Raw genomic sequence first — 15,144 nt, 5'->3', positions numbered from 1 at the left:
TGAAAAGATGTCCTGTGTTCTTCAGCTGGACGTGTTAATACTGTTAAAATGATCATATTCTCCCAAATCAATTTATAAATTTAATGCAATCCCTATCAAAATATCCATTTTTCAAAGAACTAGAAAAAAATAATACTAAAATTTATATGGAACCCGCAAAATGCCTGAATAGCCAAAGAAATATTGAAAAGAAAGAACAAAACTGTAAGTATCCACACTCTCTGACTTCAGACTATGCCACAAAGGAACAATAATCAAAACAGCATGGTACTCACATAAAAACAGACATAAAAATCAGTGGAACAGAATAGAGGTTCCAGAAACGAATTCACACAAACAATATTCGACAAAAGAGGCAAGGCTATGCAATGAGAAACAGGCAGTATCTTCAATAAGTGGTACGAGGAAAATTGGAGAGCTACATTTTCGCACACCATATCCAAAATGGATAAAAGATCTAAATGGAAGGCCTGAAACCATAAAGCTCCTAGAAAAGAACATAGGTAGAACACTCATTGACATAAATCACAGCAGTCGATCTGTCTCCCAAGGCAAAAGAAATAAAAACAAAAATAAACAAATGAGACCTAGTTAAACTTAAAAACGCTATTAAAAATGAGCAGAAGAAATAGAACTTTATTATTTCTCATAAGAAATACAAATACCAAACAAACACATAAAAAAGTACTCAACATGTCTAATCACCAGGGGAATGTAAATCAAAAGCACAATGTGTCATCATTTAACACCTGTCAGGATAATTATCATCAAATGTTGACAAATAACATCTATCAGACAAAATGTGAAGAAAAGGCAACATCTGTGTACTGTTGATGGGAATGCAAATCGATGAAGGCACCACAGAAAACAGTGTGCAGTTTTCTAAAAAAAAAATTTTTTTTTAAAATAGAACATGCATATGATCTAGAAATTCTACTACTGGATATACACCGCCCCCCCAAAATGAAAACACTAATTTGAAAAGATACATTCACCCTAGTGTTCATGTTACATATCACTGTTTACAATAGCCAGTATTTGGAAGCAACATACATACCCATCTACAGATGAATGGATAAAGAGATTTTGGTTATACACAATGGAATATGACTCAGCTACTAAATTAAATGAAATTCTGCCCTTTGTAATAATGTGAATGGACTGAGGTGAATTATATTTATTGAAACAAGTCAGACAAAGGCAAATATTTTATGTTTTCATTTAAATGGAGTATAATTATAAAAATACCGAGTCACTATGTTGTATACTAAAACTAATTAATATTGTAAATACAATATCCTTCAATACAAAATAAATTGAAAATTAAATAAAATCAGTTGACTTATCTTGTACATTGGAAGAAAAAACAGAAAAGTGGAAGAAGGAAGCTAAAATAATGAAAAAAGGACAGAGCCATCCTGTGCTTGCTTCTGGCCATGAGCTGTTGTCCATCCTATGAAGAATTTAGGAAAACAAGAAAGGCAGTTTGTGATCCTATAGCTCTATTGTCTCCTCATTTGTGTAGACTGCACATATAGGTGCTTCCTTATATTTTTTCATAAGCTTAAAATATCTTGTGTCAAAGGATTTTAATTTTTCTTTGACACAAATGTCTATAGAAAATCTTTTCTATAGACAATATCTTTTCAAAAATGTCTAAATTACATATTCTATAAATACTAAAAGTAAGAATCAAATGTAATAAGGATATTGTTGTTGTTGTTAAGTCACTAAGTCATGTCAGACTCCTTGCAAACTTATGAATTGTAGCCCACCAGACTCCTCTGTCCATGGGATTTCACAGGCAAGAATACAGGAGTGGGTTGTCATATCATCCTCTAGTGTATCTTCCCAATTGGGGATTGAACCCACATTTCCTGCTTGGCAGCCAGATTTTTTACCAGGGAAGCACATATAAAAATGTGCTAGAAAGGAAACTATCTAAATTTTGACTGGAAAACAAAGCAAAATGTGGAGCTTACTAAAACAAACAAACAAAAAATAGAATAAAATAAAATAATGGTGGTTGTAATGGGCAGGAACAAATACTATTTTTTTTTTTTTCCCCGAGGCTAAAGAATGCATTTTAAAAATGCAGACACTGTTTCCTTTTTGATGATGCTTGCCTGGAATTTGTGGGGCAATATTTAAAGAATTTTGTCAAGAAAGAAGACACCCTGGAAAAATCTGTAATTAGTCAAAAGCTATTTATGTATAAATATGGTAAACCATATTTTTCCAATACTAAGGGACCCAAAATATATTATTAATTCACCTTTAAACTGGAGCCTATTATACAGAGTGAAGTAAGCCAGAAAGAAAAAAACACCAATACAGTATACTAACGCATATATATGAAATTTAGAAAGATGGTAACGATAACTCTGAATGAGACAGTAAAAAAGACACAGATGTAGAGAACAGTCTTTTGGACTCTGTGGGAGAGGGAGAGGAGGGGATGATTTGGGAGAATGGCATTGAAACATGTATAATATCATACATGAAATGAATCGCCAGTCCAGGTTCAATGCATGATACAGGATGCTTGGGGGTGGTGCACTGGGATGACCCAGAGGGGTGGTACAGGGAGGGAGGAGGCAGGGGGGTTCAGGATGGGGAACATGTGTACACCTGTGGTGGATTCATGTTGATGTATGGCAAAACCAACAAAACACTGTAAAGTAACTAGCCTCCAGTTAAAATAAATAAATTTATATTAATAAAGATAAAGACTCATTTTATACACACTCAAAACTCACTGCATAGGTTCAAGTAAAACTTACAAGTACTTGATTTTAAAGAAAAACTGAAACAAAGAACTGGAGTAAGCAATGATGTAAACAATATAAAAAGTAAAACTTGATTCATCACACACTTATTTTCACTTGAGAAACATTGATTTCTGTCTCAGTCTGTTCAGTCTGGTATAAGACAATACCATAGACTAAACGGTTTATGAAATTTACTGAGTTTTATGAAATTTTACTGAAATTTATTTCTCATAGTTCTGGAGGCTGGGAGGTACAAGACTAAGGTGCCAGCAGAGTCAGCGTCTGGAGAGAGCTTTCTGGTTTATAGAGTCTTTTTCTATAAACCTTTGTTCTATAAACTCACATGATAGAAGAGGCAAGGGAACTCTCTGGGGACTCTTCTATGATCCTATTGGTGAAAGTTCCACCCTCATTGACCTAGCATCTCCCAAAGGCTCTATCTTTTAATACCATTCAAAGTAGGCCATAGCTTTCAACACCCAGATTTTGGGTGTGGACATAAATTCTCAACATGTTGCTAATCTTAAACACTGAGTTAAACCATTTGAATATGCACAGCTATTCTAAGAAATGCACTGTCAGAGAACTCTGCTAACCACTGATACCAGTTCAGAGGTATCAAAGGGTTCAGTTCAGTTCAGTCACTCAGTCGTATCAGACTATTTGCAACGCCATGAATCGCAGCACGCCAGGCCTCCCTGTCCACCACCATCCCCCGGAGTTCACTCAGACTCACATCCATCAAGTCAATGATGCCATCCAGCCATCTCATCCTCGATATTCCCCTTCTCCGCCGGCCCTTAATCCCTCCCAGCATCAGAGTCGTTTCCAAAGAGTCAACTCTTCGTATGAGGTGGCCAAAGTACTGGAGCTTCAGCCTTAGCATCATTCCTTCCAATGAAATCCCAGGGTTGATCTCCTTCAGAATGGACTGGTTGGATCTCCTTGCAGTCTAAGGCACCCTCAAGAGTCTTCTCCAACACCACAGTTGAAATGCTCAGCCTTTTACACAGTCCAACTCTCACATCCATACATGACCACAGGAAATACCATAGCCTTGACTACACGGACCTTACTCAGCAAAGTAATGTCTGTGCTTTTGAATATACTGTCTAGGTTGGTCATAACTCTTCTTCCAAAGAGTAAGCGTCTTTTAATTTCATGGCTGCAGTCACCATCTGCAGTGATCCTGGAGCCCCCAAAAATAAAGTCTGACACTGTTTCTACTGTTTCCCCATTTATTCCCCAGGAAGGGATGGGACAGATGCCATGATCTTCGTTTTATGAATGTTGAGCTTTAAGCCAACTTTTTCACTCTCTTCTTTCACTTTCATCAAGAGGCTTTTTAGCTCCTCTTCACTTTCTGCCATAAGGGTGGTGCCATCTGCATGTCTGAGGTGATTGATATTTCTCCCAGCAATCTTGATTCCAGCTTGTGTTTCTTCCAGTCCAGTGATTCTCATGATATACCCTGCATATAAGTTAAATAAACAGGGTGACAATACACAGCCTTACTCCTTTTCCTATTTGGAACCAGTCAGTTGTTCCATGTCCAATTCTAACTGTTGCTTCCTGACCTGCATACAGATTTCTCAAGAGGCAAGTCACGTGATCTGATATTCCCATCTCTTTCAGAATTTTCCACAGTTTATTGTGATTCACACAGTCAAAGGCTTTGGCATAGCCAATAAACCAGAAATATATGTTTTTCTGGAACTCTCTTGCTTTTTCCATAATCCAGTGCATGTTGGCAATTTGATCTCTGGTTCCTCTGCCTTTTCTAAAACCAGCTTGAACATCAGGGAGTTCACGGTTCATGTATTGCTGAAGTTTGTCTTAGAGAATTTTGAGCATTATTTTACTAGCCTGTGAGATGAGTACAATTGTGCAGTAGTTTGACCATTCTTTTGCATTGCCTTTCTTTGGAATTGAAATGAAAACTGACCTTTTCCAGTCCTGTGGTCACTGCTGAGTTTTCCAAACTTGCTGGCATATTGAGTGCAGCACTTTCACAGCATCATCTTTCAGGATTTGAAACATCTCAACTGGAATTCCATCACCTTCACTAGCTTTGTTCATAATGATGCTTTTACATTCCAAGATGTCTGGCTCTAGATTAGTGATCACATCATCATGATTATCTGGGTCACAAAGATCTTTTTTTGAACAGTTCTTCTGTGTATTCTTGCCACCTCTTCTTAATATCTTCTACTTCTGTTAGGTCCAGACTATTTCTGTCCTTTATCGAGCCCATCTTTGCATGAAATGTTCCCTTGGTATCTCTAATTTTCTTGAAGAGATCTCTAGTCTTTCCCATTCTGTTGTTTTCCTCTATTTCTTTGCATTGATCGCTGAAGAAGGCTTTCTTATCTCTTCTTGCTATTCTTTGGAACTCTGCATTCAGATGCTTATATCTTTCCTTTTCTCCTTTGCTTTTCGCCTCTCTTCTTTTCACAGCTATTTGTAACGCCTCCCCAGCCATTTTCCTTTTTCACATTTCTTTTCCATGGGGATGATCTTGATCCCTGTCTCCTGTGCAATTTCACGAACCTCAGTCCATAGTTCATCAGGCACTCTATCTATCAGATCTAGGCCCTTAAATCTATTTCTCACTTCCACTGTATAATCATAAGGGATTTGATTTAGGTCATACCTGAATGGTCTAACAGTTGTCCTTACTTTCTTCAATTTAAGTCTGAATTTGGCAATAAGGAGTTCATGATCTGAGCCACAGTCAGCTCCTGGTCTTGTTTTTGTTGACTGTATAGAGCTTCTCCATCTTTGGCTGCAAAGAATATAATCAATCTGATTTCAGTGTTGACCATCTGGTAATGTCCATGTGTAGAGTCTTCTCTTGTGTTGTTGGAAGAGGGTGTTTGCTATGACCAGTGCATTTTCTTGGCAAAACTCTATTAGTCTTTGCCCTGCTTCATTCTGCATTCAAAGGCCAAATTTGCGTGTTACTGCAGGTGTTTCTTGACTTCCTACTTTTGCATTAAAGTCCCCTATATGAAAAGGATATCTTTTTTGGGTGTTAGTTCTAAAAGATCTTGTAGGTCTTCATAAAACCATTCAACTTCAGTTTCTTCTGCTTACTGGTTGGGGCATTTGATATTGAATGGTTTGCCTTGGAAATGAACAGAGATCATTCTGTCGTTTCTGAGATGGCATCCAAGTACTGCATTTCAGACTCTTTTGTTGACCATGATGGCTACTCCATTTCTTCTGAGGGATTCCTGCCACAGTAGTAGATGTAATGGTCATCTGAGTTAAATTCACCCATTCCAGTCCATTTTAGCTCACTGATTCCTAGTATGTTCACCCTTGCCATCTATTGTTTGACCACTTCCAAGTTGCCTTGATTCATGGACCTGACATTCCAGGTTCCTATGCAATATTTCTCTTTACAGCATCAGATGTTGCTTCTATCACCAGTCACATCCACAGTTGGGTATTGTTTTTGCTTTGGCTCCATCCCTTCATTCTTTCTGGAGTTATTTCTCCGCTGATCTCCAGTAGCATATTGAGCACCTAATGACCTGGGGAAGTTCCTCTTTTTTTTTTTTTTTTTAATTTTATTTATTTATTTATTTTTAAAATTTTAAAATCTTTAATTCTTACATGCGTTCCCAAACATGAACCCCCCTCCCACCTCCCTCCCCATAACATCTCTCTTGGTATCCTATCAGTCTGCCTTTTCCTACTGTTCATGGAGTTCTCAAGGCAAGAATACTGAAGTGGCTTGTCATTCCCTTCTCCAGTGGACCACATTCTGTCAGGCCTCTCCACCATGACCTGCCCGTCTTGGGTTGCCCTGCAGGCATGGCTTGGTTTCACTGAGTTAGACAAGGCTCTGGTCCTAGTGTGATTAGATTGACGAGTTTTATGTGAATATTTTTTCAGTGTGTCTGCCCTCTGATGCCCTCTTGCAACACTAACCATTTTACTTGGGTTTCTCTTGCCTTGGGCATGGGGTATCTCTTCACGGCTGCTCCAGCAAAGCATTTAAGCAATTATTGAAAATGTAACTGTTGCTTAATTGGTTTAGTTGGACAAATTTTTTGTTCTTAAAGAATGTCATTGCGGGATTAAGAATCTTTATATTTCTTCCAGTTGGTGGAAATACTCTGTGCTGCTGATAGCTAGATATCTTATTTTTCTTAGTTGATTACCAATAAAATACACATAATTAAGCATATAAATCATATGCCATTCTTAGCTAAAATGTGAATACGTATATTTCTATCATATATATTCCAACAAAAAATGTGGGAAAACAGAATAAAAAAATATCGCTAACAAATGCCATATGAAATAATAAGTTCTGCTTTTCCTAATATGAAATACTCCTCTACTTTGATACTCCAGTCCAAGTTTTTAATTTTTTTGAAAAGCACAAGACATTTTTTCTGAGAAGTATAATTAGAGATAAATTATCTAACATACAATGTGATATTGTACACTGCACTGATATTTAGTATTTTGCTATTATAAACTTTCATTTGCTTACATATGAACAAAATTTTCCAATATTTTAAACAAAGGGGTAAATGATTATCTTTCATGTTGGCAATATTTCCTTCTTTTTATCTTTTTCTTTTCTAACTCTACCTCAGTTTTCATTTTGTAAATATCATGGTGCTTAATATTAGACGTCTGACCACATCCCACATCTTGGGGAGAATGTAAACCTGGGTCATCACTGTTTCATTTGCCTTGGCAGAGGGCTTCCCACCACACTAGGTATGCTTGCACTCACATTGCTGTATCATTTGGAAACATCTCAGAATCAGACCATTAGAAACACTGCTGCAGTTTCACATGTGCTAGAATTGCTGCACTCTACCATATCTTTCTCAAGCTAAGTATCATGTTAAACTGTGGCAATTTTCCAGACAGGGAAAAAAAATAAATAAAAACAACCTATTGAAATGATATAGGCATTTTCCTTAAAATAGCCTGAATAAGTGCCTCTATTTACTGGCTTATTGGACTCAAAATTTATTGAATTTTGATTCCCAAATTTATCCTTATAGGTTCTTTTAAATTCCCCTCAAAGAAGAAAACTCATAGTAAAGAAAATCACTAATTTTCTATTAGTCACATCATATAATATAAACTGTACTATTTTCCTTTATTGATTTTCCCTTAAACTTTGCAATAGCTTTAGCTAATTATTAAAGATGAAACATAATTAAATAACAAAATGCATTTATTTTGTTTATACATGAAAAATATAATTATAATCACAAATTTATACGGCCAAATTTAAAAGCAGAATCTGTCCAGAAAAGAGGATTTTGAGGTATTTTATTCAATTTTGGTTGAGATATGTTTATTTAAAAGTATATTCCTTATGAAATAAAATTTAGCTCTTCATAGTTTCATTCTGTTGGCCCTAATTATTTCTATTGCAATAACAAAAAGTGAAAAAGTCAAATGCCTATCACTCATTTTAACTCAGTGAATTTCATGTTGCATTCTAAGCAAAAAAAATCCATGGTTTCTTCATCTGCACTGTCTCTGTGTTGTTCGCTCTTCATACAGCCTTATCTAAAGAGGCTATGATATTTTATAAAATTATGTTTTCTTATGTAGATCACAAAACAGGATACCACACTGAAGATGAAGTCTGATAAGTCTTGGTGGCACAACTATACCATGGCTATTTCCAAGACAGTTTACACAATTTATAAATATATTTCATGATGATAAATATTGAAAGTAAAAATAAATAATAGTAAGAAATCTTATTAAACATTTAATCTAGCAGAGTTTTTTTCTATGAATTATTATTATTTTTTTAAGATTCCCTAGATAAAATGTATGCTGCTGCTAAGTTGCTTCATTTGTGTCCAACTCTGTGAACCCCATAGATAGCAGCCCACCAGGCCCCCTCGACCCTGGGATTCTCCAGGCAAGAACACTGAAGTGGGTTGCCATTTCCTTCTCCAATGCAGGAAAGTGAAAAGTGAAAGTGAAGTCACTCAGTCATGTCGATTCTGAGCGACCCCATGGACGGTAGCCTACCAGGCTCCTCCGTCCATGGAATTTTCCAGGCAAGAGTACTGGAGTGGGTTGCCATTGCCTTCTCCCAGAAAAAAAATTTATATGAATGTGTAAATATAATGGATATATATTTAGCATCAGTTTGACTTTAAAAAAATTATTTTCTACAATTAAATTCTAAATGTTAATATACTATTAATTAATGTGTAATATACTATTAACATATTATTACACATTGTATACTATTATAGTCTTGACTAATATAATTGGGGATAAATGCAATAGTTATTCTATAGAAGCTGTACAATTAAATATAGGACTATCCCTTGTGGTACAGTGGATGGGAACCTGTGTGCCAATTGAGGGACATGAGTTCCATTTCTAGCCCAGGAGGATTCCACATGCTGTGGAGCAACTAAGCGTGTGCACTACAGCTACTGAGCCCATGCTCTAGAGCATGTGAACCACAACTACTGAGCCCACGTGCTACAACTACACAAGTCTGTGGACCCAGAACTCATGCTCTGCCACAGGAGAAACTACTGCAATGAGAAGCCCACTCAGTGCAAGAAATGGTAGCCCCTGCTGCTGCAACAAGAGAAGCCTTGCACATAGCAACAAAGACCCACCACAGCCGAAAAGTGAACAACTCTTAAAACCTAGAAATAGACATAGATATGAAGATTTCCGTTACTCATAAATTTAAAAAAACATATTAATATGTCAAATAAAATTTTCAGACATAATTCCAGTGGGGAATTGAGCTCTTGTCATAAGTCATGCTGCTTGTGAATTTTAAAACTGTACAAGCATTGATCTTTCCATATTTACTTGGCTATGTGAAATCCTACAGTTAGATCATCTTTTTAACTAAGAAGACAATATTATTCTAGATGTTGATATAACTAAAGATGCGTTTGTTTTATGAAATAATTTACCACTTTCTTCTTTATTTCAATTTTTCATTCTGCAGTTTCCATATAATTTGTGTACCAAGTCAACTTGGGATTTCTTCCTACTGAAAAATAATAAGATGAAGTTAAAAAAAAATCATTAATTATGTCCTTGTCTTAATTATATTTTTTAATTTATTTTTTAATTGGAGGAAAGTTGCTTTGCAATGCTGTGTTGGTTTCTGCTATACAACATTGCAAATCAGTCATAATTATACATATATCCCCTCCCTCTTGAACCTACCTCCCCTCCCATATCCCACCCCTGAAGGTCATCACAAAGTGCTGTGCTGGGCTCTCTGTGTTATATTGTAACTCCCCACTAGCTACCTCATATACATTTGAAACATATATATGTCAATGCTGCTTTCTCAATCCATCCCACCCTCTCCTTCCCCTTCTGTGTCCACAAGTCCATTCTCTACAACTTTGAGTCCATTCTGTCCCTGCTAATAGCTTAATCCATGTAATTTTTCTATATTCTATATATATGTGTTAATATATGACATTTGTTTTTCTCTTTCTGAGGCTCTGTATTTATCTAACTCACTACAACTGACTCAAATTCATTCTTTTTTTATGGCTGAGTAATATTCCATTGTATGCAGGTACCATATTTTCTTTATCCATTCATCTGTCGATGGACATTCAGGTTGCTTCCATGTCTGGCTACTGTAAATAGTGCTGCAATGCACATTGAGATACACATGTCTTTCAGAATTGTAGTTTTCTCAGGGTATATGCCCAGTAGTGGGATTGCTGACTCATATGGTAAATTTATTCCTAGTGTTTAGTAAGGAATTTTCATACTGTTCTCCATAATATTTGTTATCAGTTTACCGAGGATGAGATGGCTGGATGGCATCACGGACTCAATGGACGTGAGTCTGAGTGAACTCCAGGAGATGATAATGGACAGGGAGGCCTGGCGTGCTGCGATTCATGGGGGTCTCAAAGAGTCATGCACGACTGAGCGACTGAACTGAACTGAACTGAATAATGAAGTGATATTGAGCATCTTTTCATACGTTTATTAGCCATCTGTATGTCTTCTTTGGAAAAATGTTTGTTTGGGTCTTCTGCTCATTTTTTGATTGGATTTTTTTTCTGATATTGAGCTGTATAAGTTGCTTATTTTGAAGAATCATCCTTGGTCAGTTGCTTGGTTTGTAATTATTTTCTTCCATCCTGAGGACTGTCTTTTCATCTTGTTTACAGTTTCCTTTGATGTGCAGAAGCTTTCAAGTTTTATTAGGTCATTTGTTTATGTTTGTTTTTATTTCCATTATTCTGTGAAGAAGGCTGAGCACCGAAGAATTGGTGCTTTTGAACTGTGGTGTTGGAGAAGACTCCTGAGAGTCCCTTGGACTGCAAGGAGATAAAATCAGTCCATTCTGAAGGAGATCAACCCTGGGATTTCTTTGGAAGGAATGATGCTAAAGCTGAAACTCCAGTACTTTGACCACCTCATGCGAAGAGTTGACTCACTGGAAAAGACTCTGATGCTGGGAGGGATTGGGGGCAGGAGGAGAAGGGGACGACAGAGGATGAGATGGCTGGATGGCATCACTGACTCGATGGACGTGAGTCTGAGTGAACTCCGGAAGTTGGTGATGGACAGGGAGGCCTGGCGTGCTGTGATTCATGGGGGTTGCAAAGAGTCGGACACGACAGTGACTGAACTGAACTGAATCCAATTGTTCACTTACTGAAGAAGCTGTCTCTTTTTCATTTCTATTCTTGCCTCCTTTGTCAAAGACAAGCTATTCATATGTGTAGGAGTTTACCTTTGAGCCATCTTATTACATTATTCTATATTTCTGTTTTTGTGCTAGTACCATATTTTCTTGAAGTACCATATTGTCTTGTCTTGATGACTGTAGATTTATTGTATTGTCTGAAGTTAGGAAGTTTGTTTCTTTGTGTTTTTCTTTTCTTTTCTTTTTCCACAGTTTTTCTCCTGTAATCGATACCTAATCTCATAGCAGTGTGGTCAGAAAAGATGATTAATATGTTTTAAATTATCTTAAATTTACTCATGCTTGATTAGTGAACCAACACGTGATCTATCCTTAAAAATGTTCCTTGAGCACTTGACAAAAAATATTTTATTGATTTTGGATGAAATATCTTGTAGTTATCAATTAAGTCTTGTGTTTCCTTTTTAATTTTCTTTCCTGATGGTCTGTTCACTGAGGTGAGTGTACTGCTAAAGTCCCCCACTGTTATAGTGTTACTGTCAATTTCCCCCTTTTGTAGTTACCATTTGCTTTATGTATTCATTCAGTTGCTCCTATGTTGGGTACATATATATTATAATTGTTATATCTTCTTGGGTTGATCCCTTGATTATTGTGTATGGTCTTTATTTTAAAGCCTATTTTATGTAATATGAGTGTTGCTACTATCGCTTTCTCTTGATTTCCATTTATATTTTGACAGCTGCTCACTTTCAGTCTGCATGTGTCCTTAGGACTGAAGTGGGTCTCTTATAAACAGCATATATAGAGGTCTTGTTTTTGCATCTGTTCAACCAATCTGTATCTTTTTGTTGCAGCATTTGTTCTATTTGCACTTAAGGTAATTATAGATACGTATGATACAATTGTGGCTTCCCTCATAGCTCAGTCAGTAAAGAATCTGCCCAGGTTCAATTCCTGGGTTGGGAAGATCCCCTGGAGAAGGAAATAGCAAACAACTCCAGCATTCTTGCCTGGGGAATCCCATGGACAGAGGAGAATGGCTGGCTACAGTCCATGGGGTAACAAAGAGTCAGACACGATTTAGTAACTAAACCACCATGATACAATTACCATTTGCTTTATTGGCCTGGGTTAGTTTTTATAGTCTTTTCTTTCTCTTGTGTTTCTTGTCTAGAGAAGTTCCTTTAGCATTTGCTATAAAGTTGCTTAGGTGGTGCTAAATTCTTTTAACTTTTGCTTATCTCTAAAGCTTTAGATTTCTTTGTCAAATCTGAATGAGATCCTTGGTGGGTAAAGTAATCTTGATTGTAGTTTTTCTTTCTTTCTTTCTTTTCTTTTTTCTTTCTTTCTTTCTTTCTTTCTTTCTTTCTTTCTTTCTTTCTTTCTTTCTTTCTTTCTTTCATCACTTTGAGTATATCCTTTCACACATTCTGTCCTGCAAAGTTTCTGCTAAGAGATCAGCTATTAACCTTTAGAGGATTCCCTTGTAAGTTATTTGTTGCTTTTCCCTTGCTGCTTTTAACATTTTTTTCCTTGTGCTTAATTTTTGTTTGTTTTATTAAAATGTGTCTTGAAATGTTTCTCTTTGGATTTATCCTGCATGCAACTCTCTGGGCTTCCTGGAGTTGGGTGGTTATTTCCTTTCCTGCATTGGAGACATTTTGACTATAATCTCTCAAAAATTATCTTATATCCTTTCTATCTCTTTTGTTCTTCTGGGATCCTTAAGATTAGAATGTATATGAGCTTAATGTTGTCTCAGAGGTCTCTGAGACTGTCCTAATTGCTTTTCATTCTTTTTTTTTTTTTTAATTCTACTTTCACCTCAGTTCAGTTCAGTCGGTAACTCGTGTCTGACAGTTTGCAATGCCATGGACTGCAGTGCACCAGGCCGACCTATCCATCACCAACTCTCGGAGTCTCCTCAGACTCATGTCCCTTGAGCTGGTGATGCCAACCAACCATCCCATCCTCCATCATCCCTATTTCCTCCTGCTCTCAATCCTTCCCAGCATCAGAGACTTCTCAAAAAATTCAACTCTTCACATCAGGTGGCAAAAATATTGTAGTTCAGGTTCAACATCAGTTCTTCCAATGAATATTCAGGACTGATTCCCTTTAGGATGCACTGGTTGGATCTCTTTGCAGTCCAAGGGACTCTCAAGAGTCTTCTCCAAAATCAAGGTTCAAAAACATCAATTCTTCAGAACTCAGCATTTTTACAGTCCAGCTCTCACATTAATACATGGCTGCTGGGGAAAAAAAAAATAGCCTTGACTAAACTCACCTTTGTTGGCAAAGTAATATCTGCTATTTAACATGCTGTCTAGGCTGGACATAACTTTCCTTCCAAAGAGTAAGCATCTTTTAATTTCATGGCTGCAGTCAACATCTGCAGTGATTTTGGAGTGCAAAAAAATAAAGTCAGCCATTTTTTCCACTGTTTCCCCATCTATTTGCCTTGAAGAGATGGGACCAGATGCCATGATCTTTGTTTTCTGAATGTTGAGCTTAAATTAGCTTAAGCTAATTTTTTCACTCTCCTCTTTCACTTTCATTAAGAGGATCTTTAGTTCTTCTTCACTTTCTGCCTTAAGGGAGTTGTCATCTGCATATCTGAGGTTTTCTTTTTTTATATATTTCCCCTGGAAATCTTGATTTCAGCTTATGCTTCCTCTAGCCTAGCATTTCTGATGATGTACTCTACATAAACGTTAAGTAAGCAGGGTGACAATATGCAGCCTTGATGTGCTCCTTTTCCTATTTGGAACCAATCCATTGTTCCATGTCCAGTTCTAACTGTTGCTTCCTGACCTGCATACAGATTTCTCTAGAGGCAGGTCAGATGATCTGGTATTCCCATCTCTTTCAGAATATTCCAAGTTTATTGTGATCCAACAGTCAAAGGCTTTGGCATAGTCAATAAACCAGAAATAGATGTTTTTCTGGAACTCTCTTGCTTTTTCGATGATCCAGCAGATGTTGGCAATTTGATCTCTGGTTCCTCTGCCTTTTCTAAAACCAGCTTGAACATCTGGAAGTTCATAGTTCACGTATTGCTGAAGCCTGGCTTGGAGAATTTTGAGCATTACTTTACTAGCATGTGAGATAAGTGAAATTTTGTTGTAGTTTGAACATTCTTTGGCATTGCCTTCTTAGGGATTGAAATGAAAACTGTCCTTTTCCAGTCCTGTGGCCACTGCTGAGTTTTTCAAGTTTGCTGGCATATTGAGTGCAGCACTTTCACAGCATCATCTTTTAGGATTGGAAATAGCTCAAATGGAATTCCATCAACTTCACTAGCTTTGTTTGTAGTGATGCTTCCTAAGGCCCATTGACTTCACCTTCCAGGATTTCTGGATTTAGGTGAGTGATCACATCATAGTGGTTATCTGGGTCATGAAGATATTGTTTGTATAGTTCTTCTGAGTATTTTTACCACTACTTTTTAATATCTTCTACTTCTGTTAGGTCCATACCATTTCTGTCCTTCATTGAGTCCATCTTTGTATGAAATGTTCCCTTGGTATCTCTAATTTTCTGGAAGAGACCTCTAATCTTTTCTATTCTATTGTTTTCCTCTATTTCTTTGTGCTGATCACTGAGGAAGACTTTCTTATCTCTCCTTGTTATTCTTTGGAACTCTGCATTCAAATGGGTATATCTTTCCTTTTCTCCTTTGCTTATCCTTCTCTTCACAGCTGTTAG

The sequence above is a fragment of the Capra hircus genome, chromosome 4, assembly GCF_001704415.2.
Source record: "Capra hircus breed San Clemente chromosome 4, ASM170441v1, whole genome shotgun sequence".
Taxonomy (NCBI): Eukaryota; Metazoa; Chordata; class Mammalia; order Artiodactyla; family Bovidae; genus Capra; species Capra hircus.
This window is presented reverse-complemented; position numbering follows the sequence as displayed.